The 25389-nt window shown below is 53.5% G+C and overlaps 2 long non-coding RNA genes across 5 annotated transcripts; one reads left to right on the forward strand and one right to left on the reverse strand.

Annotated features, from left to right (window-relative positions):
• Positions 1–450: 450 nt before the first annotated feature.
• LOC310896516 lies at positions 451–6430 on the reverse strand. Its single transcript, XR_014581567.1, has 3 exons — positions 5737–6430; positions 2767–4068; positions 451–1863 (listed from the first exon to the last, which is right to left on the reverse strand). It is a non-coding gene; the product is annotated as an uncharacterized lncRNA (long non-coding RNA).
• LOC310896515 lies at positions 3902–24384 on the forward strand. 4 transcript variants are annotated; one of them, XR_014581564.1, is made up of 7 exons: positions 3902–4039; positions 6443–9011; positions 9641–9736; positions 9859–11181; positions 11856–11927; positions 13196–13391; positions 13960–16213. It is a non-coding gene; the product is annotated as an uncharacterized lncRNA (long non-coding RNA). The 4 variants fall into 4 exon arrangements; XR_014581566.1 differs by lacking the exon at positions 9859–11181 and having other exon boundaries at positions 6443–8047; positions 8130–9011; XR_014581565.1 differs by lacking the exon at positions 9859–11181.
• Positions 24385–25389: the final 1005 nt, after the last annotated feature.

Consider the following 25389-nt stretch of genomic DNA (forward strand, 5'->3'; position numbering starts at 1 on the left):
CGAGAGAGAGAGAGGGAGTGTGTGAATTCTTTTTTTTTTAAACACAGTATTTACATACAAAGAGCCTCGCACCAGCCCGATATTCCGCACACTCCAAAGTGTTTTTCCACCGATTGTCTTGAAAAGCAGCTAACAAAAACAAAAAATCAGGGGGCGGGGGGGGGGGGGGGGCGAGGAGCCCCAGGCCGCCTGCCCGCTCTCCGGCCCCCCGGCAGCATCTCCCCCCCAGCCCACCCGAGACCCCCGCCCGTCGCGCGGGGCCGAAACACGGCGCGGCTCAGATGGCAGGGGACCAACTTATCTAAACCGCCTAGGTCAATATTTTGGTTGAGGCTTAAGGATGAACGCTGGAAATTAAACAGCAAGTAATTGATTCTAGTATGCTCCGAAACTAACAGAACTGGCAAAATGCGATCGTCAGTCACGACGCGGAGAGATTCGGTACGCGATTAGTGGAGGGGTGGGGGGGTGTTGGCGGGGGGGCTTTATTTGAGGAGGTCTCAGTGATTTTGCCTCTTTCTTCCAGGGGAATGGAACCCGATCCGTCTGGTTAATGTAATGGGCTGGAGACCAACGGACGTTCAAATATGACTGCCTACATTTTTATTTTATTTTTTTTTAAATTCTTATCACTATTTCTGTTTCAGAACCTGCGGAAGGAGGAGGCTGGAGCAGGGCTGGCTGTTCCCGAGGCGGTCCCGGAGACCGTCCCTGCAGGTGTCCCCGGCCGCGGGCCCCGGCGCTGCGCGGCCGCGGCCTCCCCCTGCCCGCCCGGGGCTGAGGCCGCTCCCTCCCCAGCCCCTTCCGCCCCTGTCTGCCTGCCACCGACTGCTATTTTAACACCGCCACCCCCCTTCCTACATCCCCAAAGGACCCTGCTCGGCCGTGCGCGCCCTTCGCCGTGCCCGGCCCGCACCTGCCTGGTCCCTGAAGCAGCCCGGGGCCGGGGGCTAAAATCTGGGCTAGGGCTTCTCACCGCCACCTTTATTTCTGGGAGAGAAAAGTTGTCTGAGTTTGTCTTCCCGCAGGAGGCAGTGGGAGTCGGGCTGGCGGCGGTGGGCAGAGAGGAAGACGGTCCCTCAGACATCCTCCTATTTGCCGATCAATTTATCCGCATCTTCCCCTCCCCTCTCTCCCCTCTCCCCCCATCTTTCCTCCCCCAGCCCCCAGCCTGCCTCCCATAAAGTATGTGATGTGGCTGACAATGCCCAGGGATTTTTTTTTTTTTTTTAAGCGAGCCCCTGAGCACATCCTGGGTGGTCGGACCCGCGCAAACACAAATACAACCCTATGGCTAAGCTGGAGACAATGTCCGCAATGTAGACAAATGTCCGGCTTCTGTTGGAACCCTTTGTCTCGGCGCAGTTTTTGCATTTATTTCAGTGGCGAAATAATACGTGATTGACGCCCTCTTTCAATGTGTCCTAACTGTTGGGAATAAATCTGAGGTTGTTCCTAGTTGTCATGGTATTCAACCGCACTCAATGGCTATCTCTTCATCCATTTCGGAGTCCTTCCTCGATATTACGGGAACCCCTTCTTGCGGGCTCTCCCCCGCGCCTCTCCTTCCCCCGCGGGGAGGGGCCTGGGCAGCTCCCCAAGCTGGGTATTTGTCCTCGTGTTTGGCCTCATCCCGGCCCTACAGACCCTTTTATTGCCCCGGCCCGACCTGCCGGCGCGGGGGCGGCGGCCGCGTTTCGCCCCGATGGGGCAGGATGGGGCTTCGGGTCCGACAGAGAAAACAGCAGCGATAAGGGTGACAGTCGCGACAAGCGGCGTCACGGCGATGAAACGTCCCGAATGAAGGCAGGCCGGCGGCAGCCGGGGGGCAGCGGGGCTCTCGTTGCGGCTGGGAATCTCGGCCTTGCGGATAAAAACCAAGAACCCCAAAACCCAAGGAGAAGAATAAACACATACACAAATAAAAGTAAGAAATGACGCCGCAAGGCGCCCCAACACCCAAGGCAAACGGCCGCGCAAATGCCGCAGCAGGCATGCGGCGGCCGCCGACCCCCAGGGGCTGCAGGTGGGGCGGTGGCAGTCCTACGGCCACGGGAGACGGCGGTGCCCACGCGGGCTGCAGGCGGCCCCGGCGTGGAGGGACCTCCCCGGGGGGAGCCGGCGCGGGCGGCCCGGTTCCGGGGGCAGCGGGGAACAAAGCTCCCTTGTGGGCCCGCACAAAGCCTCGGGAGCGGGCCCGAGCCACGCAGGGCCGGCGGCAGCCGCGGGCGGCCCCCACGCGTGGGCACCGAGCCTGCGGGCCGGGTCCCCCGCCAGCTGGGGGCGTGACGTCACCGGCGGGGTGTGACGTGAGAGCCGCTCAGGCCCTCTGACGTCACGAGGGGCCGCGGGGCCGGGCCCGTGCCAGGAGCCGCCGCGCCGCGAGGGAGAAAACCCGACGGCAAGCCGACGGCTGTCGCCACAGAGCTGGGGAGCCCGCGATCGCGACCGAGGGATGCTCCCCGCCGCCCTCTGTGCCCGTCCACGCTGCGCTGTCCTCCTCTCCCAGCGCCCCCACGGAGCTGGCCGCCCCCGCCCCGCAGGGGGGACAAAACGGGGGGACCCCGCAGAACACCCCCGGCTGCTGGGAGAAGGGGAGCAGGGGGGCCGGCTGGCCTTCCCGGCCCGGCGGAATTTGAACTCCAGCCCCGCGGCCTGAGGGGCTGTTTGCACAAGAGAACAAGAGGCCGGAGGAGAGGTGCGTGTACACAGGCTAAGTGGCTGTACTTCAGGACAAGTGCCCTCTAGGAGCGGGGGAGTGTTTACCTGTTTACTTTCGCAGGTAGCTCAAACAGCCCGCATTCGCCCTTCCTCCGCCGCCCCCCCGAGCGGCGCGGGAAGCCCCCACCCCGGCGGGCGGCGGCTGCAGAATTTAGCGGTGTTAAAGCTCTTCTTCCCTTCCCTTCCCTTCCCTTCCCTTCCCTTCCCGTCCCCTCCCCTTTTTCCCCCCCAGAGAGGGCGAAGAGACACTTGGTGGGGGATAAGAGGGGAAAAGAGCCCTTCTGAGCTGCTGCGATCCCTGAGAGGGGGCGGCTTGCGCGGTGCGCGGGGCGGCCGGCGTTCCCCGCAGCTCCGCGGACACACGTGGGGCCGGAGAGCAGACGGCCGCGGCTGGCCGACACCTCCCGCCCAGAGGCCGCGGTTTTGAGGCGGCGAACTGCTGTCCTCCGCCGGCCAGCGGGGAAAAGCTGCTCCGCGGAGCCTGGGCTCTGCTTGCTCAAAAGCACCAGCCCTTTCCCACTGTTTTAAGCCACCGACGCTTCGTCCCCCCTCCCCGGCGAGTGATATCATACACATGCACTATATGTAATAACATGTAATATGTGTATAAATGAACGCGAAGATGTTTGACAGGAGTCTTCCGCTGCTCCTCCCGTCCCTGTGCAGCTCGTTCGCGCTGACCTTTAACCCATCGCCACATCGCATCTCCGATAACAGCCGTCAAGTGGATTAGTTTATTGTCTGATTAGACCAAAGGTGCGAGCTATTGTTTTCCTTCACTCCAGACCACAAATAAACAAACAAAAAGAACTGCACCTTGCCGCTCGTTAAGCGAAGCCCGCACAAAGCCTTTGCTAGGGGAACAGGTTTATTTTATCTCTTAGAATGAGCTACACTTGAAATAGAGGGGAAGGGAAGCATAGTTCCTGATAATTTTTATTAGGAGATTCACCTGAGGAGCATCCCCGGTAAGCAATACTGCCTTTGTTTTACGGGGAAAAGGAGAGCTGCGTCATTAAGAGAAGACATCTTTTGTCGGTGATAAAAACAACCACCACCACCCTGCTACTTCTAGCTCTGCCCTACGCGAGCCCCGCACAGGCGGTGATAAATTGCCTTCGCCTGGGCATCAGGGCTGCTTCCAGCCCCGGAGCTCAGCAGCGGCCGCGGGGAGGCTCGGGGCGCCCGCAGCTGGGTTATCTTGCCCGCGGGCCGCTACAAAAAATCGGATTTCCTGAAATCACGGGGAACCGGGGCCCTCTGAATCCTCCGTGGCTTTCAGGAACTTAATCGTGATGTGCGGGGCTCGGAGTTTCTGGTGGGTGAAATTCCCTTCTCTGTTCGTAGCTGAAAAAATTGCATTAACAAAGGCGTTAATGATGTTGGGGGGGGGGAGGAAGAGAAGGAAACGAGAGAGAGGAGAAAAAGGGGGAAGATTCCCCCGCATGCAGAAAGGAAGCCGGCAGCAGCCTTCCCTATCGAGGAGAAAGCTCGGGAAAAATCCGCGCTACCCCCCAAAATCACCGCGCCGGCCTGCCTTTCTCCTGGAGACAATTAAATCTTCTCCAGGACATAGGAATCTAAATGAGCTTTCCTATTCTCACGATTACTTTATCTCCTTCCCCCTGAAGCTTCAAAGACGGAGAAATCCTTCCAATTCACCGATATTACTTATAAATTTGTAGATCTAGATACAGTCAACCCCCCAGCCAACCTCCCGAGGTGGCGAATTGTAATAGAAATTCGGATTTTCCCCCTCCTCCCTGGGGGCTAATGGGGTTATGTCGGAGCCGGAGGGCACATGTTAGGGCTTTGATAAATGCACTTTAATGAGATCTTTGAAAATATTGCCAGTAGAGTCGGAGGCAATGCCAGCGCGAGGCAGTTTGTTAGCGCAATGCGTGCTAGCACAAAGCCGGCAGACTGAAGCCCCCGCACCTCGCAGCCACCCGGCCCAGCTATTTGTTTGTCTTATTTAGTTTTTCCTCCCGGCCCAAGCTGTAAGCCTGGCCCGGGGCCTCCCTTCCCGTTCCACTCTATTATAACTGTTTTATTTCCCGGCCAAACGTTTCGCCCCCCCCCAGCAAGCCCCCCGGCTGTATTCGTTCACATCTCTCTAATGATTAAACGTGTCCCAATGAGATTAAGCTTTGTCAGAAATGTTCTTCCTCGCGAAGAAAAATCCAACTCGTTTCGATAAGGGTAATTTGAATGCGGGAGATTTATGGCTCTTTATGAAACGCGGCCCTGAGAGCACTTTCTTATCTGAATTTATTTCTTACACCCGCACGCACAACATGGAGGGCTCGAGGGCCAGCCCGGCCCCGGCGCTGCCGCATGCGGACCGGAGGGCGCGCACGGACCGCGCGGGGGAGCCGTGAGGGAGACTCCGCGCGCCGCGAAGGCTCCGTGCGGGAGAGGGACGGCGGCGGGGGGGGGGGGACCTGCCCGGCTCCCAGCCGGGGGGAGCCGCAAGAAAAACGCAGGGGGAAGGCACAGACGGGGATGGAGGGAGGGAGCGGCGCGGCGGGCAGAGCCGGTCGGCGGCGCGGAGCGGTCCGGCCGGGCCATTCCCGGTACTCTGGCGGACTCTGCCGTCGTAGCCGAGAAGTGTCCCGCTGCAGCCTTGCCGGGCCCGGGGGCGCTGGCCCGGCCCCCCCGCCCCAGGGGGGCCGCGCGTCCCGGCCCCGCGGCGCACGGAGGGCGCAAGGGCCCTGCCCGTCCCGCCGTCGGTACAGCCAGGCGCTGGGGTGGGACACGCGACGGGACGGGTTGGGACGGGCAGGGGAGACCCCGCCGTCGGAGCTCGGGGAGCGGCGCTGCCGTCGGTGCGCCCCAGCCGCCCCGCGCCGCCTCTCGCCTTCCCGCGGGGGCCCCGCAGCGCCCTGCCAGCGCCCCCTCCCCGCACAAAAAAAAAAAAAAAAGCCACAAACCCACCTGCTGCTCCCCCGCCCAGGCTTCCTTACAACCCCCTGCCCCCGTGGGACCCCCGCCCCGGTCCCCCGCCCCGCTCACCTGCGGCCGGCTCTAGGCGGGCAGGGGCTGAGCACGGCGGCCCCACGCCTCTCGCATTGTCCCCGCCGTGTGCGGGCGGCCGCTCCTTCACCGGCTTTACATCGCCCGCTCTGTTTGCTTTCCTCCCCGGCGTGTGACGCCAGGCGAAATACTGGCCATATGTTCGGCGGTAATAAATTGGTTATAAGCGCAAACACGCCGGTTCCTGGATGGCTCTTTTAAGCCGGCCCCGGCCCCGCTGCTGAGCCGTCCCTCTTCCCCCGGGGGGTAGAGCCCTCCCCCCGGCCCCCCCCTTCCCAAAGACGCCGGGAGCTGCTTTCTGCCCCCTCCCCGCGCTGCCCGAAGCCAGCCCGGCTCCTGCCGCCACCCCGCTCCTTCGCACCTCCCAGCCCGCCCCGCCTCGGGCAGCCGGCAACTTCCCCGGCAGCCCGGGCTGCTCTTTAACAAGCTCGCCCTCTATAAATCGCTCGGTAGCTAAGACGCTATAAAAAACAAATAGCCAGATGTGGCACGTTATTTATGTGTGAAAGCTCGTTTACATTAGATATGCTGATCCAAGCTTTGATAGCGGGGGTTTGCCAGAGATTAGAGTTGGGTTTCCATAGACAACTCCAGCTGCAGCCCCCCTCCCCTGCCCCTCTTTGGTTTTCTTTTTCTTTTAGCATAAATTTTATTTATTTGTGCCTTTTTTTTTTTTTTTTAATAGGATGGGTGAAGAAAAGCCAGTGGAGCCAGTGGTGCCATCTGACTTTCCTGAAGCTGTGGAAAAAGAGTGATACCAGTTTGACAGAGGATCCTCCAAAAGGTACAGCCCCCTGCAAACACAGACAAACAAGGAGAGGCTTCCTTGGCACTCCACCCTACAACCTGTGCCCCCCAGACTGGCCCTGTTCTTGTCCCTCTCATGCTGCAGCTCGGGAAGCGCATCCAGCCCTGCTGTGACGTGGGACCCCTGGCCACCCCTCGCTCTGCCAGCCCCAGGCCAGAGCCAGGGTAGCTCTTTGGGTGTCAAGCCCCATGTACCCAAGGATTTTGCTGCTCCATTTGAAACCCAGGGGCCTGCAAACACCATGACCCAAGGCATGCTTTCAGCATCCTCAGGAGAGCTTCCCACCTCCGCCAAGCTCAAAGTCCTCTTGAATGGGCATCACTGGTCGCTCTTAGGGCTGGTGGGAAGGTGACGGGGACGCTTCTCCATCTCACCTCACCTAGATTCTCTCCGTCACCTGCTGTATTTTTAAAAACACTGCAGAGACCTTGGACTCTTCTGTGAAAGTCTCCAAGGCCCAGGTCAGATATCGCTTAGCTAAATACCCTGGTCACAGGCGGCTGTAACAGAGCAGCCTGCAGATAAGGAGATTGATCCTCAGAGTAATCAATAAAGATCTTGTTCTGGGCAGTTAATAACTTTGCCAAACTTGCTTTGCTTGGATAAAAAAGCGACCACATTGCTGACCAAGAGAGTGAACTTTGGGGAAAAACTATCCTGTTGATGAAAAATTAAAAAAATAATAAAAATAAAAAAATGCTAATAGTTAGCTGTGTATTCACATACCTGCAAAGTCTTTAGCCTTTATAACAAGAAATTCAGTCCAGATGTCTGGGGCATGTCTTGCTACATCCCTCCCAGCTGCTCTGTGTGGGAGTGTGCTGTGCCCGAGCTGCGGGAATGGTGCTGTGAGGAGGGGAGCGTGGGAGCAGCACCGGGCTGCAGCAGCAGGATTTGAGGTTGGTGAAGGAGGGCTCGAGGGGAACAAGCTGGGACCTGTGGGAGGGGAACAAGGGTGAGGAGGGCAGAAGGGTGGCCAGTGATGCGAGCGGCAAGCTGTGCCTTTGGGAGGGTAGTGCCTTTGGGAGGCTACCCCTTCCTATCCCTGTGCTGCCAGACCTCTGGAAAAGCAGGTGTCTCAGCCCCAGCTTGATGCTGGCTGGCACGGGACCTGCCATGCTGATGGTGGTCCAGAGGGAAAGCAAGGAGTGATGGACCACAGAGATGCAGACATCCCCTCTGACAGTGACAACCAAGCTGTGTCTCAGATTGTATTGCAAAACATGCAGTTACTTTTTTATTAATAAATTTATGTTTTTGTTCATTAGTACAAGCAAACCTTTTTGGAGGCTTTTTGGTTTCCTGAAGCATGTGGCTGAGCACTGCACCAGAACTGCTGCCAGCCAGTGTTCTGAGCATCCCGGCTGGCTCCATGCGTCAGCCAGAGCTGTGGTCATCTGTGCTGCACCCAGCTCCTGGGGCGTGGGTTCCCAGTGGTACTGCTGTCCTTTGCACTTAACCATGTGATTTGAGTCTTTATTGGTGAGTAAAACCTGCCTGGGGGGCTTATTGGGTGGTGTGTTTCACAGGTGAGGAGACTTTTCGAATATTGATTTGTTTGTAGGGCCACCAGGAATTGTTGCTTCAGGAACAAAAAGGTGGAAGGGAGGAGGTCAGGATACCTCTCTGTGTGGGTTTGTTCCCTTTTCCTTAAACAGCCCCAATAATCACAATGGCTTTGTTGGAGGAGGCTGGGCTGTCAAATTGTGTGGATGCATTGGGAAGAGCTCCCAGACACAGTACAACTGCAGGGAGACAAAGGGTGCAGATGGCTGCTGCCTCCATCCACCCCCTTTGCCCTCCCCTACTGCACCCAATACAATACCCTGCCCATCTTGAGGAGGTGAGGGCAGGAAGCCCTGCTCCCCCAGATATGCTGGTCATGTCCCAAAGAGGCAGGGGCCCTGTGGCTGCTGCTGCTTACTTTGAACCAGTTCAGGCCACCATGCCCCCGCTAACACCCCCTTCCTGTGTTTCCTGTGTGTGATCCCCGGTGCTTCGGGAAGCAAGGTCGGGGGGGGGGGGGGGGTGTGAAGCAGTTGGGCAGAGCACCAGCATGACATGCACCAGCATGACGTGCAGGATGGGGCTGTGCTCCTGGTCCTGATTCAGAGTCATGCTGGCCGCTGGGGCTGGGTCCCCAGGTCCCAGGACAGATCTTGTGGGTCAAAGGGAAATGTTAAGGGCTGGCCCCTGGACCTGGGGAACTCAGTGTTGATTGGGTAGGGTGAATATAGCTGGGGTTTCCCTGCAGGGGTGTATTTCCACTTTTCATCTACATGCACCCACTCCTTTTTGCAGACGTGAAGGAATTTGGAGTGACCAGCAGGCAATCCTCCCCTGGTGAGGAGAGCTGGCTAAGGGGCCTATTTGGCACCACATGTCAAGAGACGTCACATTTTGGTGGTGAGCAGGGACCGCTTCCATGAGGTCTGGAGGACACCAGGTGGGCAAACAACACCTGAGAGGGCTGGCAGGGCTTTGCAGCACAGGAGCATTGGACGTGTGGGCCCCAGTGGTGTGGGACATAAGCCACGGCTGGCGCCCACCCTCCCGGCAGCCCCATGCACACCACAGCCCATGACTGGGGTGTCTGAGGGTGCCTCTGCTGCAGCCTGTGCTATGTACACACCTGTGATGAACAGATGGCCATGGGTCGTCACTGCTGGTTTGAACATACAGCGCAATCTGGCCTGCTCCCCAGGATGGCTCCTTGGCTCTGGTTCATGCTAGTGGGAAGAGGGGAGGAAGAAGATGAAGTCCATGGAGGAGGAGATGGGATTTGCTCCTTTCAGCCAGATTTGATTTGGAAGAGGGCACTAATCCTTCACTTTTCCTATGGGGGAGGCTGCAGTGTTGCACAGGATTTGGCCCGGAGCTGTTCCCAGACCCCAGCCATGGGCACAGGGGGTGGTGGGTCCCCCAACATCTCCCCCAAAAAGGGCAGTGGCAGGCATCTCCCAGTGGTACTTACGATTTCCCACTGGAACTGGTTTCTTCTCTCCTCTTAACAGCCCATCCATCCATTTCCTTCTCTCTGTAGCTAATCTCATTTTTTTTTCTGTGTGCACCCAGGTTTTTGTATGCCATTTGCACTTGTGATGTTTGGCTAAGAATTGCCGTGGAAGATGCTTTAGAAGGATCCAGCTCTCGGCGGGCCTGCCAGGACAAGTAGGTACCAGTCTGTTCATACTTGCACACACTTTCTGTGGACAGTTGGGAAAGACGGGTCATGCCCCGAATAGCTTGTCTGATTTTACTAATCCTGAAACAGAGTCTCTGGTGTGCATTAGTAGGTGTGAAAAGAGCCAAACCAGGCTTAAAAAAAAACAAACAGAAAACCCAGGGAAAGACAGTGACATTGATGTTGTAAACCCTGCGAGCGACATGGGAGCCAACTGGGAAGCCACAGATAAGAAGCGTATCACGGGCATCCCATCAATCACGCGTCCATCTCCGGGCACCCAGACACCGGCAGAGCAGGTGGGAGCACGGCTGCAGCATCACTGTCAGTGAGGATCACCAAGGATGCTGGTGGGGCTGCTGCTGCTGGCGGGGCTGCTGCTGCCTCCCGGCTCCAACCCAGACTGAACCTGGGACCCAACACTACCTCTGGTACACTGATGGGGACAGGACCTGCTGGCACGGAGAGGGGGCTGCTCTGGGAGACCTGGGAGCTGGAGTAGAAGCTCTGCCGAGTGCGTTTTTGGCCTGACATCACGCTGCATGCTTTCCAGATGAACTTGCCATCACCAATGACAATATTATCAGGGCTTTCCTATATACAGCCATAGTGGAAGCAACAACTGCCAACCCTTATGGGCATTTCCACCTCAAGCTCTGCACTTGGTGTAGTGCAGAAGCCACAGGCAGAGCAGGTGAAAAGAGCAATGTATTTCAAGGACTTACCTGGGAAAAATGTGACACATCCGAAGTGACAGTATGATACTGGAAGGGCTGTTCAAAGTTGTTTTTGGAGGGGGCTTGCTGCCTGTTTTCTTTAGTTTCCATGGAAACCAGATGCAAACCCAGTGATAAGGCAGGCTGAGCTGTGCCCCCGATAAAGCAGCGTAGCTCGCGCCAGTGGGACGCTGCCCGACAAAGCCAGGCCCTGCAGCCCTGCGCCTTCAAGCTGAGCGCCAGCACTGGCCCTGCCGGCCGCAGCAGCAAATCCCTGGCATGACCTTGCCACCAGAAAAAGATATTTCCACCAGATTTTGGTAGCTCAGCCCTGGCCATCCACCCATTTTCACAAAGCTGGTGGGGCTGTGTGTGTTTGAGCTCTCAGCCTAATCCAGCGGTCAATGGACTTTCAAAGCTTCGTGGAGTGGAATAGGACAGAAATAGAACAGAGGAAACAGAACAGGCAGGCACACATATGTTGGATGCTGGCTGGTGGAGAGGGGTGGGAGGGTCTGCAACCAGGAACAAGGGGGAAGAGGAGGCCCCAAGGTTTACACCAGCACCAGCAGGTGCCACAAGACCAGGACTTGCCCGTGAAGGGTCTCCGAGCGTGCTGGCGAAGATGAACTTCAGCAGGTTGAGAAGCCCCTCCTTGGGCTCCCTGCAGCTTCTGGCAGATGCTGACACCACAAAGCAGGCGAGCGGAAAGCGAGGTAAAGGTGGCACGAGCGTTACACATTAACAGCATGACCGACTGCTGTCTTGTAACCTTCCTATTACCAGGGACCTTGATGCGGCTGGCCTGGCTAATGTGTAATCTCAGATCTTCCCCGCTCCTGTCCCCAGGGATGTCCCAGTAGTCAGGATGGTGACGGGAGGTGTGGGCTGGGGCTGTGTAGGCAGGTCGTGTGTGCTGGGGAGGATATTTGATGGTGTTGATCTTTATGGATAAATATTTTTCTAGTGGTCCTAAATGTTTCCTTGTGGGCATAAAACAGCCCTGGGAGCTCATGAACTAAAGCCAGCTCACAATGAGTCTATTTTCCTGCAAAAACGTGACTGACAAGACACCAGTGTTTCCCATGCGCACTTGGCTGGGTTGCCCGAGACGCCGTGGCTGTTGCTGCCCGGTTCACAAGGTCACATTTGGGGTGGAATTACAGACGGTGAGCTGCTGGCATTGAGTGGCGTGGCGAGCTTGTGCTGCTGCTGCTAGATGCTCAGCCTTGAGCTGCCACCCCGTTATGGCTTGTATATGCACGGAGAGTAATGGTGTTTCCGTAGCTATTGCTACTCATGGGTGTTGCCACAGAAATAACTAAAAGAAATTTTGATCATTACTTCTCCTTGGTGTAGAGACTTACTATTTTTTATTTTTTTCCCTAAGACTAAAGTATCTGGGATTTGAAGCCATGGAGGAAGCAGGACAAGCCACTGGCTGGCAGGGCACGGGCAGATGGTAAGTTGTGATGTACTCCTCCTCTTCTCTGAAGCCCGTTTCAGTATTTTTTGTTTGTTTGTTTGTTTGTTTTTAAGTAGTTATGTTAGATAATGACTCCCAAGGTTTTTTTCTGTTTTTTGTTTTTTTCATCTCAGTACAACTAAGTCAACTCCTCTGCTTGTGAGATAGCACTATACACCCCATTTATTCCAATAGTAGGTCACATTATATACTAATCAGGATGCTAAATACTCTCTGTAAACCCGAGTTTTTCATCAAAGGAAAAGACCTGAGTGAACAGCTGAGTCAAGTAATGAATATCAGGAGGGTTCTGCTCTTCAAAGACAGAGAAACTTTGATTCTTTTTAAGATAAAAGCCTGATGTTTAAAAAATAATTGGAAGTAAACCTAGACGATTTACTTATCACAAAATACTATTCACACAAATAGCAGCAGTCTGATTTCGTCCCCCACTGCAGACTGCAGGGTTTGCTTCAGTCGCAGGAAGACCTGACTCAAGAAAGGTGCAGAGGAGAGCGGGAGAGGAGCAGCTGCTGTCGGGTAGAAATTGGACAGGGTGGAGACTCTGATTTAGGGGTTCCTCATAAAATTGGGTGCTTTAAAACTTGTGCTTGGAGGGGAGCCGCGGGAGCAGACAGAGCATCCCCGTCAAGCACTGGCAAGGCAGGGCTCACCTCGAGGGCTGGCCCAGCCACACTGGGCTCCGGGATCAAATCCCTTCACCAGAGCTGTTTGGGGCTGAGGGGAGGAATTAGGAATTGTGCCCTACTACTAAGTGTGCCACGAAAATCAGCAGGCAGGCCTTGAAAATGAGGAGATTAACTTAAAAAGGAAAAAAAACCAACCCTGAGACACAAAAGGGAAATCTTGCTCTAGTCCTCCACAGAAGGCGAGCTCTTCCATGGAGCAGAGATGCAGGCAAGCTGATAAAGATTTTTGACTAGCGATTTAGCTGAATCCTGAATGCCTGACCCACATTATAATCTGAGAGTAATTAATAGGCTGTGATGTGCATAGAGAGATGCCTGTTTTTTTTTTTTTTTTTCCTCATAGTACCTAGCCAATTTTGGATTTCTTTCTCCCACTCTCAGATAACACTCAAATGTAGTGGAATGAAACCAAATGAGCTTCTTGGAGTCATTTTTGTATTTTGTCTCTGTAATCTCTGGGTTTATTTAAATGTTCTTGTTGCAGTTATTTTCTGAGACTCTCTTTTCATGTTGAACATCTCCTGTTGAATAACTCCTCAGACACTATAATTTCAGGATCAACAATGATGCTGACAATAGAGGAAAAAATTACCTTGTGAGGCACAGAAAAATGAATCCATATCCCCATCTTTATTCTGCCATTCGGGGAGCATCTGTGTATGCAGTGCCCAAATGAATACAATGATCAACTTTTGCTCAGCGATAATTTTGGAAGGAGTCAGTCTCGTTAAACATCAGGAAGCACTCGGAGGTGCGTAGGCATTTTTTCATCCCGTGTGTCCCAGCGGGGGCACCCTATGGGAGGTAACTGCTGGTCCTGGGGCTTGCTCACCCCAGCTGTCCCCAGGCACTGGCACAGGCTTGGGATGCTCGCAGGGAAAGGGCTGGGCACGGGTGGGCTGCAGAGAGTGCAGGTGGGCTGCAGCCCTGCTCTGGGAGCCCTTGCTTCCCACCCACCCCTCCCAGCTGGGTGCCTCACGGGGTGCCATGGTTTTCTTTCCCCCAGTACACGATCTGTATGAATTCATTGATCCTAAGCCCTTCAGAAGGAGCCAGCCACTCCAACGCTGGGCCATCATGCAGCAAGCTGGCTGTGGTGAGCAGCAGGGTAAGAAGCAGGGCCGGTTTCTTTGCCATTACCCATCCGTGGGGTTTCACTGACTTCCCAGGACAAGTTGCCTTAGTGGCACCAGAGGAGAGTTTGGGACCCAGCAGTTGTTATTTTTTTTGCTAAGAGGCAGGTCACATCACTTGGGTGCATGGGGCTTGCATTCAGCAGACTAAAGGTTTTGGTTGTTAATCATTATTCACCAAAGCAGAAGCCTGTCTGGAGCAGGGGGTGCAGCATGCAAGCAGGAGGAACAGATGACAGCTCAATGAAAGAGGTTCAATGACTTGTTCTTCATGTCCTGGGCACCTGGAATGTTTTCCTTGAACTTCCAGCATTCAGTCAAAAGCCCTACATTATTTTCTGAAGGACATCAGAGATAATTTTATTCATAACAGAATAAATTCTGCGACCGTCTGTAAAAGAATAAATGAAGAGACTTAACACAGCAGAGGATATGGAACATGTCACAACTGTGGCATTTCATTGAATATGCAGCATGTCTTTCTCGACTTAAGTGAATTGAAGAGCTTTAAATATATTCACCAACTCTTGTAACTACAAAAAAAGTAAAGCAAGTGCATTACTGGGGTTGCAGATGTCAAGTGACTTAGCATTTTAACATTTTCATTATGCTTGGGAACAGTAAACAGAAAAGCAAGCCAAGGTTTTTTCCTATAAATTGCGTGAGGTTTCTGAACGGTGCATGGTGAACTCAAAGCCAACACAAAACTCCAGCAAAGTGAAAGGAAAAGCAACAGGAAGCCATTGGCGTTTTGTTCTGCAGGTGATGGGCATGCGGAGGTGGGCAGGTGGGTTTGCCACTGCTGCTCGCTGTGGTTTGCTTGTGCCCCCCAGCCCATGAGCCTGGTGGAGAGCCTGTGGGCTGCTTGATGGCTCAGTGCTGCTAGGGAACATGGCAGCAAGTGACCCAAACCTGGCAGATTTGGTCCAGGTGCCCTGCAGGTAACTGGGTGCAGGATGTGGGCCTGGTCCTGCTGTTGGCTTTGGAGGCACAGCCATGGTGGGATGGGCACATGGTGAGTGCCAGGAGCTGGCCTGGCACCACGGCCGCTCTCACCAGGACCTGTCCGGTGGGACTTGGGTTTCTCTGGAGGCTGGCAAGGGTTGGGTGGTGAGGGAAAATGGGACCAGCACTGAGACAAAGGCACCATGAGGATGCCATGATGGCATGAGTGCTTGGACATGCAGTGACCTCCTCCTCTGTTGGAGGGAGGCAGCACCAAAACACAGCGGGCTGGCTCTCCACGGCTGCACCAAGTCTCTGCGCCAAGACCCCAAACCCCCCAGCTGCAGAAGTCACGTGCAGCCTGTCCAACCCTGCTCAAAATGCCAGTGGATGGGGAAGGCGCTGACTTTCCCCATGAACCAGCCCCTGCTGGCAGCTTGGCTTGGCTGGCATGGGAAGCTGGCCTTGAACCGCCCGCTCCCAGCCGCGGCGCTGAGCGAAGCAGTCTGCTCGCAGCCCCTGCTGCTGGATGTGACCCGGCCGGGTGCACTGTGGCGCCCACCGCACAATGTGCCCGGCTCCTTTGTGCCTCTGACTCGGGAGTTCTCTGCATCTGTTCGATGCTGAAGTGGCTCTTGGGCTGTTTAAAGGTTGAGTGCTACTGCTCCACACGACGGAAGGCAGATTCGGTTAAATAAACACAGGGGCTTAGAAATAAATTGAAGGTTACTTGAAGAGCTGGATCAGAATATAATGTTGTCAGACACATTACAGCACGCCGATCTGAATGCAGCTCTCCAGTCATATTACTCTGAAATGGGCTTTGACACATTCCTGTAAGTCCCTGCTGCTGCAAGGAGGGGGGCATGGTATGGGGGCTCCGACACAGACCATGGCTGGGAGGAAGAGGATGGGTGACATGCTGTCAGGACACTCTCCTCTCCCACTTGGGGGGAAGATGATCCTTGTTTAACTATTTATCAATCTTTCTGTTTATCAGTCTATTAATTGCTGTGTGTTTAACACCCCATCCCCCACCCCCCATACATAGAATATTCCGAGTTGGAAGGGACCCATAAGGATCATCGAGTCCAACTCCTGGCACCACACAGGTCTACCCAAAATTTTAGACCATGTGACTAAGTCAGACCAAACGCTTCTTAAAACTCCAACAGGCTTGGTGCAGCGACTACTTCCCTCGGGAGCCTGTTCCAGTGTGCGACCACCCTCTCGGTAAAGAACCTCTTCCTGATGTCTAGCCTAAACCTCCCCCGCCTCAGCTTGACACTGTTCATGTGCAACTGCTCTTTGAGTAGCTGTACATGGCCATGAAGATGGTATGGATCCCCTGCCAGCGGCTTTGGCTCTCTGCAGTCCTCAGTGCCCTGTCGTACAATATATCCTTTATAAAGCCATATTCTTCCTTAATAACTGAAGATACTATTTTACTGTCTGGGAGATTGTTTGGGTTTAATTCTAGCATCTCAACAGCTTTCTGCATGGCGAAGGCAGCACACTTCCATTTAATTCCTGCCCCCTATAAACAGGTATATATTCTGGATGTTCTTTTTGTAGTGCTATAACAAACTTGATTTGACAAGCTCCTTTTTTTTTTTTTTGACTGAAATGGCTGTAATAACGTAACTCTTATTACACTGGTGCCAGCCTGCCTTGTGCCGCTGCAGCTTGTCTTCACGCTTACTGGTGTAAAGGCTTTCCTGCTGGTCAGCTCAGTAATTATGTGCCAGAGTTGTGACTTTTGTGTTTACGCAGCGTCTGTGGCAGTGGAAGCCTGCTGCTGACCTGCGGCTCTGGAGCCCTCGGCGCGCTGTGCTGGCGGAGGTGAGGGTTCAGTGTGTTCTTTGTTCAAGGTGTCTCATTGTGGAGCAGACCTCCTCTTTATGCCTGCGCGAGTTCACAGATAATCTTCTGACTGAGAATAGCATTATGTGAAGTGTGTTTATGCTTGCGTTGGAGAGGAGAGAGTCCCAGTGGATGCACAAAAAGATTATTCTGCCCTGGCTTAGCCCTGTTTTTCACTTGCCTCGGTTTGTGGTGCTTCACACCATCCTGACTATTTGGCTGCCCCAACATGAAAACTCCAATTTAGCCCATGGAAATTTTGTCTGGAGAGCCCATTCCAACCAAAAAATATACGTATTTTGTTTTAAAGCAGACTAGTTTACCCAGAAAATATCCGTCCTTTTTTCTGGAAAGATAATCAGACCTTTTTCTTCCTGTCTCTGGGGAGCGCATCTCTGGGGAGCTGTCTCCCATTCCCGCTGGCAAGGACGGTTTGGTGCCGGTGCCCCAGGGGCCATGTAACTGACCTGCAGCTCAGAGCACTCTGCCTTAACGCCATTTGTCACTGCCTTGGCTCTGGTGGGTTTTGTGTCTGTTGGTAACTGGAACCCAGCACCTCGTTGTGCTGGAAGCGGGATGGTAATGGCCAAAGGGAGTGACTGCATTTTCTTAATGACTGCAATTGTTCTTTGTAACAGTCTGTCCGTGTCCACAAAATGCCTGCTCTGACACCCTAGCTGGATTTAGATCAGTTTCATGTTCCAGAAGGACATAAAATCATACTTGGGGCTTATCGATCCCTTTTATTGGGAACCCCAGAATACACACCTAGTTTTAGAGCCTCATTTACTGGATTCATGCAATTACATTCTTGTGTGATCTCTGCCCTGGTTTAAAGGGGGAGAAAAATTGCTAGCACCACTGTTTGTAGTGGAAAAACTGAAGTAGGTGCGCTCAAAGGGCAGGGACACCTGAAGATGGCTGCAGAAAAATCTCCTGCATTTTTTAAGCAGCACTATGTTTCAAGCTGATCTTCTTACATTTTTTCAGGGCTTTCTATTACCTGTTTGGACAGGAGTGGGGAAGGCGGTAGCCACTTTCCATACCATCACTGGCCCATCATTTTTGATGATGCTGGTGTTGCCCTGCCTGTGCGCCCATATGTGCTGGGAGAGAGATCCTGTGGGCATCCTTGAGGCAGTGCTTTTGCCGGTCACATGCTGCCAGCCAGATAGTGCTGCCTGTGCAGACACAGGTGTTGCTGCACCAGTTGGCCTCTTCTCTTAATGCTGCCTCAGTGGTGCCAGAAAAAAGCTTGAGAGTGACAGCAGCACTCCACTTGAAAATTTCTGTCCTTTTGGTAGCACCTCTCATGGTGTGTCAGTGGGTTTAGCTAGGATCAATGCTGGGAAGTTGTATATCAGAGCCGTATTTCTGCCCAGTCCTGGAGTAAATCAGTAATGATTTACAGGGCTACGTTCATAGCACACACCATGTCACTGCAGTGCTGCTAAAATTGTTTGGCCCAGTACCTAACTGAGCAGGCAGCTCACAAGTTAAGCACCCAAGAATTACAATACGAGCACAGATGTACAGCTGTGCAGTGAGAGAACAAATTGCACTGTGCTGTGCCGTGCTGTGCCATACAGAATCACAGAATTGTAGGGGTTGGAAGGGACCTCCAGAGATCATCAGGTCAAACCCCTCTGCCAAAGCAGGTTCCCTAGAGCAGGTTGCCCAGGTAGGTGTCCAGACGGGCCTTGAATATCTCCAAAGACTCCACAACCTCTCTGGGCAGCCTGTTCCACCATCCTCACCGTGAAGAAGTTCTTTCAGATGTTGGTGCAGAACTTCCTGTGCTCCGTTTTGTTGCCATTGCCCCTTGTCCTGTCCCCACAAACCACTGAAAAGAGGTTGGCCAAATCCCACTGTCTCCCACACTTAAGATATTTGTAAATATTGATAAGATAAATACCATGCCGTGCTGGACCATGCTATGCCGTGCTGTGCCATACCATGCCATTCTGTTCCGTGCTATGCCATACCGTGCCGTGCTGTGCTGTGCCATATCATGCCATGCTGTCCCATACCATGCTGGCATGTGCCATACCATGCCCTCCCGTGCCATGCCTTGCCATGCCGTACAGTGCCGTGTTGTGTCCTACCATACCGTAGCACACATGCTGTGCTGTGCAATACCGTGCTGTGCTGTGCCAGAATGTGCCGTGCTGTGCCATACCATGCCGTACTACTCCATACCATGCCATGTTGTGTTGTGCTGTTCCATATCATGCCATGCTGTACCATACCATGCCGTGATGTGCCATGCTGTGCCATTGTTGTGGTTTAACTCAGCTGGCAGCTAAGAACCATGCAGCCGTTTACTCACCCTCCCCCCTCCCTCTCTGGGATGCGGGAGAGAATCAGGAAACTGAAGCCTGTGGGTTGAGATAGAGAACAGTTTATTAGGACAGAAAAGAAAAGGAAAATAATAATAATAATGGTAATAGTACTACTAATAATAATGTGTACGAAACAAGTGATGCACAATGCAATTGCTCACCACCCGCTGACCGATGCCCAGCCTATCCCCGAGCAGCTGGCACCCCCCACCCCGGCTAGGCACCCCTATATATTGTTTAGCATGACGTCAGATGGTATGGAATACCCCTTTGGCCAGTTTGGGTCAGCTGTCCTGGGTCTGTCCCCTCCCAGCTCCTGCTGCACCCCCAGCCTGCCCGCTGGCAGGACAGAGCGAGAAGCTGAAAAGTCCTTGGCTTAGTGTAAGCACTGCTCTGCAACAATTAAAACATCAGCATATTATCAACACTCTTCTCATCCTAATCCAAAACATAGCACCCTACCAGCTACTAGGAGGAAAATTAACTCTATTCTAGCTGAAACCAGGACAGCTATACCATGCCGTGCTAAGCTGTGCCATGATGTGCCATACCGTGCCATGTTCTGCCATAATGTGTCATGCTATGCCATGCTATGCCATACTATGCCGGGATGTACCATGCTGTTCCATACCATGCCGTGCCATACCATGCTGTGCTGTGCCATACTGTGCCTTCCCATGCTGTGCAGTGCTATGCCATACCATGCCATACTGTGCTGTGCTGTGCCATACCATGGTGTGTTGTGCCATACCGTGCTGTAGTGTGCCATACCGTGCCGTACTGTGCCGTGGTGTGCCATACTGTGCCATATTGTGCCATGCTGTGCCATACTGTGCCGTGGTGTGCCATACTGTGCCATATTGTGCCGTGCTGTGCCATACCGTGCCATATCATGCCGTGCTGTGCCATACCATGCCGTGGTTTGCCATAAGGTGCTATGCTGTGCCATACCATGGCGTGGAGTGCCAAACTGTGCCATGCCATGCCGTGCTGTGCCATACTATGCTGTGCTCTGCCATGCTGTGCCTTGCTGTGCCGTAGCACACCTTGCTGTGCCGTACCATGCTGTGCCATACTGTGCCATATTGTGCCGTGCTGTGCCATACCGTGCCATATCATGCCATGCTGTGCCATACCATGGCGTGGAGTGCCAAACTGTGCCATGCCATGCTGTGCTGTGCCATACAATGCTGTGCTGTGCCATACTATGCTGTGCTCTGCCGTGCTATGCCTTGTTGTGCCGTAGCACACCTTGCTGTGCCGTACCATGCTGTGCTGTGCTACACCGTGCCATACCATGCCATGCTGTGCCGTATCGTGCCATACCATGCTGTGCCATGCTGTGCCATACCGTACCTTGCTGTGCCGTAGTATGCTGTGCTGTGCCATTCTGTGCCATACCATGCTGTGCCATATTATGGCGTGCTGTGCCATGCCCTCCTGTTCTGTTCCTAGCTGCGCCATACTATGACATGCTGTGCCATGCCATGCTATACTATTGCATGTCGTGCCATTCTGTACTGTGCCATGCTCTGATGCCATTCTATGCTGTGCCAAGATGTGCCATACCATGCCGTGCTGTACCACACCATGTTGTGCCATGCCTCGCTGTGCCATGCTGTGCTGTGCCATGCTGTGCCAATCAGTTCTGTGCCATGCTCTGCCACACCATGCCGTGCCATGCCATGCTGTACCAGACCACACAGTGCTGTGCCATGCTGTGCTGTGCCATGCTGCGTTGTGCCATGCTGTTCCATGCCATTCTGTGCCATGCTGTGCTGTATCATACCATGCCATGCCATGCCAGGCTGTGTGGTGCCATGAGGGCTGTGTCCCTGTTTGCCACCCTTATGTCGCGTGAAGGGGAGGCCAGCGATGCTGGGGAGATGTCAGCACAGGCGAGTCAGTGGGACAAGATGTGCAGAGGTGGAGGAATAGAGAGCAAGCAGGGAGGGGAGACTGGCGGAAACCAAGGGGCTCTGCGCATGGCTGGAGGCTCAGTACCGGCATCATGTCCCCGTGTGTGGAGCAGCTGGCCACAGCCCTGATGCTGCCTCTTGCGCTTCCCACCTCGGGAATTCCCATCCTAGAGCAGGATGCTAGGGCCGTGCATGGCGCCCAGAGGCTGCCAGCAGACCCCGCCGGCAAAGGGGGCCGGGGGGGCTGGGGGAGCCGGAGGGACCGGGGTGGGGTGGGGCGGGAGGACCGGGGGCGCCGGGCCGAGAGCGGGCGGGCGGCTGCGGGGAGTGGAGCGGGCAGGCGGGCGGCGATGCTGCGATCTCCGCTGACATCTTGTGGCCGGGCCCCGCATCTCCGCTCCCGCAGCACCATGGCACATGGCTCTGGGCCGCCAGGGGCGAGATCAGGTGCGGGATTTCCCTGCGAGGCCTGTGCGGATCTCCACATCCCACCCGAAACGCTGCCGTGTCCCCTTCCTCTCGACCATCCCAAGTGCTGTGCCCTCGGTGGCAAGCAGGGTGCTTGAGGCCAGGGACCTCTCAGCCCTGATTTTGGCATCCGTGAGGCTCCAGGAAGGAAGCGTGCCTGCAGCTGCAGGCTGCGTGCCTCCTTAGCAGAGGTGCTTTCTCCTTGGTGCCGCATTACCACCTGCCAAAAGGACCCAGCACACCAGGCGGGGTCCATCTCTGGTTTTGGGTGTCTGGGCGAACCCCCTGGAAGCCTCCCTGAAGCGCCCAGGTTACTTCTGGCTCCTGGTTATGTAGCTGGGGAGAGTCATCGTGTCTTATAAGAGAGAAGCAGCAGCAAACAAAACCCCGATCTGATGCAGCACGTGGCTGATGCACCCTCTGCCTGCAGGAGGGCTGCCCCGCTGCAGCCAGCCCAGTTTGCAGGAAAACACCAGGGCCAGGAGGCAGCAGGGCAGGCAGGGAGCACCAGTGCTGCTGCCAAATCGAGCCGTTATCCTACCTGCAGGAAGACATGACATTACTCATTATTACTAGTTGTTATTACTAGCACAAAACTGTTAATGAAGGCAGGGAGAGCTTTACGTGGCTGTCACAGAAGGTGTATTTAGGGGAACAAACATCCCCGTGCTCACAGCAACGGCAGGACCCTGCAAAGACACTTGCTGTGTCTGAGCGGTGTCTCTGCTTTTCGGGCCCTCCGGAGAGGCGGAGAGCAGAGCTAAAGGAAGATTTAGAGCTCAGGAAAGAGCCTCAACAATAGACAATGGATCCATTTATGGGACAACAAACAACTTTATGCCCTTTGAGTTTGTCCCATTGAAGTCACGGGGTGAGAGCCACAACGGAAGGGAATGAATGGGTGTTTTACTCTTGGTTTCAAGGGAGCCAGGACTTTACCCACTGTGCAGCCACTTCAGATGCTGTAGCAATTTTTTTTTTTTTCACAGGATCAGAGCCAGAGAAAGAAAGGGAACAAAAGCATCACATTTGCTGTTGAAAATGGAGGAGGGGAGTGAAGGGGCTTTAAAATAAAGCACAGATGGGAAAATATGAATATTCCCCCTCAAAAAGCAAAGCAGAAAGGGCCTGAACCTCTTGCAGAGCTGGCTCTGACAGTGGCCCGAAGCACGATGCTGGGGCAGCCTCTCCCCAAGCACAGGACACGGGGTGGGGATGTGCAAACTGCACTCAGCCCTACTGCAGAGTGCAGGGGCCAGGGGTGTGGGTGCCCTGTTTCCAACACCCTGGCATAAGGGGGCGTGTGGGAAAGGCACTTTTTTTGTCCCAGCAAGCCCTGTGGGACGCAAGCTGGTGCAGGCAAAGGCAGGAAGTTCAGGGAAGGATGCTGCAGGCACCCTTGTTCCTTTCCTGTTTATGCTCCATTTTACTGCTGTCTATCTGACACTCAGCTTGGTGGATTTTGGTAGTGGTTTGGTGCAGGAGCAACAGGGTTAAAGAAATATTCATCCAGAGACAGGGAGGAAAAATGAGAGCTGCTTCCTTTGGCCTAACTCAGCCCCTCGCTGCAGAGGAAGCGGAGCTGCTCTCCTCTTCGAAGCCTGGTGGCACTCGGGTTTAGTGTCGCAGCCATTATTTCAGTTGCCGTTATTTTATTGTGTTGTATTTGCTGGGAATTAGCTGTGAGATTTGGAGAGCCTACAGGAAAGTTGGAGGGTTTTCCTGGAGTTTATTAAGTTAAAAATAGCAATAATTTGAGAGATCAGAAAAATGGAAGGACAAAGCTAGCAAGGGAGAGCTGAAGACGTATGGTGGGTGGGTGCAGGAAGAATGCCCTGGCCTGCTTTCCTGCCCTGGAGCTTGGTTTCTGTCGGGGCTCTGGTCCATTTTCAGGTGCTTGCTTCCACAGATAATTGCTTTCAACCGAGCAATTGGCATGGGATGGGTGCCCATTCTCCCTGTGTAACCGGTGATGGCAACACCTCTCGGCTACAGTAAGCCCCACAGCCCCCCTACACAACCCCCCCAGCGCTGTTCTGGGTGCAGTTTGGGCAGGATTGGGCCATAATGCCCGGGGCCCTGGGCTGCTCCTGAGCCACGGCTGCTCAACCGCCACACGGCCGCCTCTCCCTGCTGCCAGCTGCTCTGTGCGCGGGGTTAATTAGCACAATTAATAGTGAATGCTCTAATTGCAGACATTTAGTGGGGGGCTTTATGATTATTGTTTTCTAATGCAATTGTGCTGAACACTTGGGTGTCTCTTTATTAAACGAAATAAAGCCATAATTAGTCACAGTCTAATCCCAGCACTGGCAGGAGACCTGTGGGGATGCAGCGGCTCAGTCTGGAGCCAGGGGTCCTTAGCAAATGCTGTCATTCCCTCACACTTCGGGCTAAATGATGTGGGATTTGGGGTGGGCTAATGTCATTTTGACCCAAAAATGGTGGGCTCCAGATGGAAGTCTGTAAAGCAAGGCTCCCAGAGTACGCAAACAAACAGGGGCTGTGGTGTGCATCAAAAGCAAACAAAAGCTTAATGATGTGCCTGAAAAACCCAGGGCTGGGTCAGCCCTCATTGTGTAGAGATATGGCAATGAATTTCTCTTTTAAGTGAAATTAATGCACAGATTGTATATGTATAGGAGTGCTATGCTGCACTATGCGATATGAAGATGTGTCTGAGAGTTTCATCTATACTCCGGGCGACACTATTCATGCAAATTTATCTCTTTTATGGATTTGAAGCTTTTTCAGATACATATCAAAGACCTTTCCTTGCCTCCAACATGAATAATATATGCTGGCACTGCTTATAATAAATCATCTCAGTTTTCTGTGCCCCAGCGAGCAAACATGGCTATTTTGAGCACAGCCATCTGCATTACAGACCCCCTCTAACACCTCAGAAACGTCTTTTACCTTTTCCTGTACAGGTGCACATGCCTGGCTGAAGCCAGGTGCCTCGGACACGCCGTGCTGGCTGATCCATTGGGCTGGCAGCAGATGCCAAAGGACAAGGAACATCTTAGATACCATTCTCCTCCTTTGAGACCATTTGTGGGCTGCAGAGAGCCGGGCCTGGCCAGAAGTAAAGGAAGTAAAAAACTTTTTACACAGTAAAAAGGAAGAAAAATCACAAAGAACGTCTCAGGACCTGGTTCCTCCATGGGGCTCCTGGATCCCCCTTGGTCCCCAAGGATGCTTGATGCCCACAGGTGGTGCTCCCAGGGGCATCGTATGGGGGCCAGGTGACCACACGGGTGCAGCTGCAACCCCAGGCTCCTCTCGCACCCACGGGAGCAGCCAAGCACAGGGCTCACATACCTCCACCCCAAGTTTGCCTCACACACGAGATCTTCCAGGTGAAAGCTTGCTGTGTACGGCATGTGAGAGCATTCTCTTGAAAATCAATTATTTTGAGTTTACGGAGTGCATTTTCTATTACCTAACGTGCTGCAGCCAGTATATCTGTTGATTTCAATGTGTTTTTTTTTTTTTTTTTTTACTTCACATTGGCATGTCTTTTATCAGAAATCATTTTGAAACTTTTTAATTTATGGGCCTTTATTGCAATACTCAATTCATCCTGAGTAGTCTATTATTAAGTGTTCTAGAGGCTCTTATTGTCCTTTATCAGAGGATTGTATCTCTGTGCAATTCATCTGTAGTCATTCTTCATAGGGAAAATCTTTCATATTAGGTTTCTTTCATCATTCGATGACAACTCTTGAATACATCATTATTCAGCAATGGTTTTGGAAATTATAATCATTAGGCAATTTTTCATATAATCTGATTTTATAAACTGTTTCTTTTTATTATCTTTTGATGGAAAACAGTAAATGCATCTGTCTATTTTGATCCTCTCTGATAACAGTAATAGAAAAACTAAGTAAGGACATCTTATTGAGGAAACAGCCTGGCTGCATTTTTTATATGCACAGAACCAAAGATTATTTAATGTGAAGTAAAGCTTACTACTCTCTCTAATGCGACACACCGAGCACAAACATCCAAATGTAAATTCTGCAGTTCTTGCGCATGACTGTCACCGCTCAATTGACTCTGTACTCCAGGTG

This window comes from Anser anser, assembly GCF_964211835.1.
Source record: "Anser anser genome assembly, chromosome: 3".
Classification (NCBI taxonomy): Eukaryota; Metazoa; Chordata; class Aves; order Anseriformes; family Anatidae; genus Anser; species Anser anser.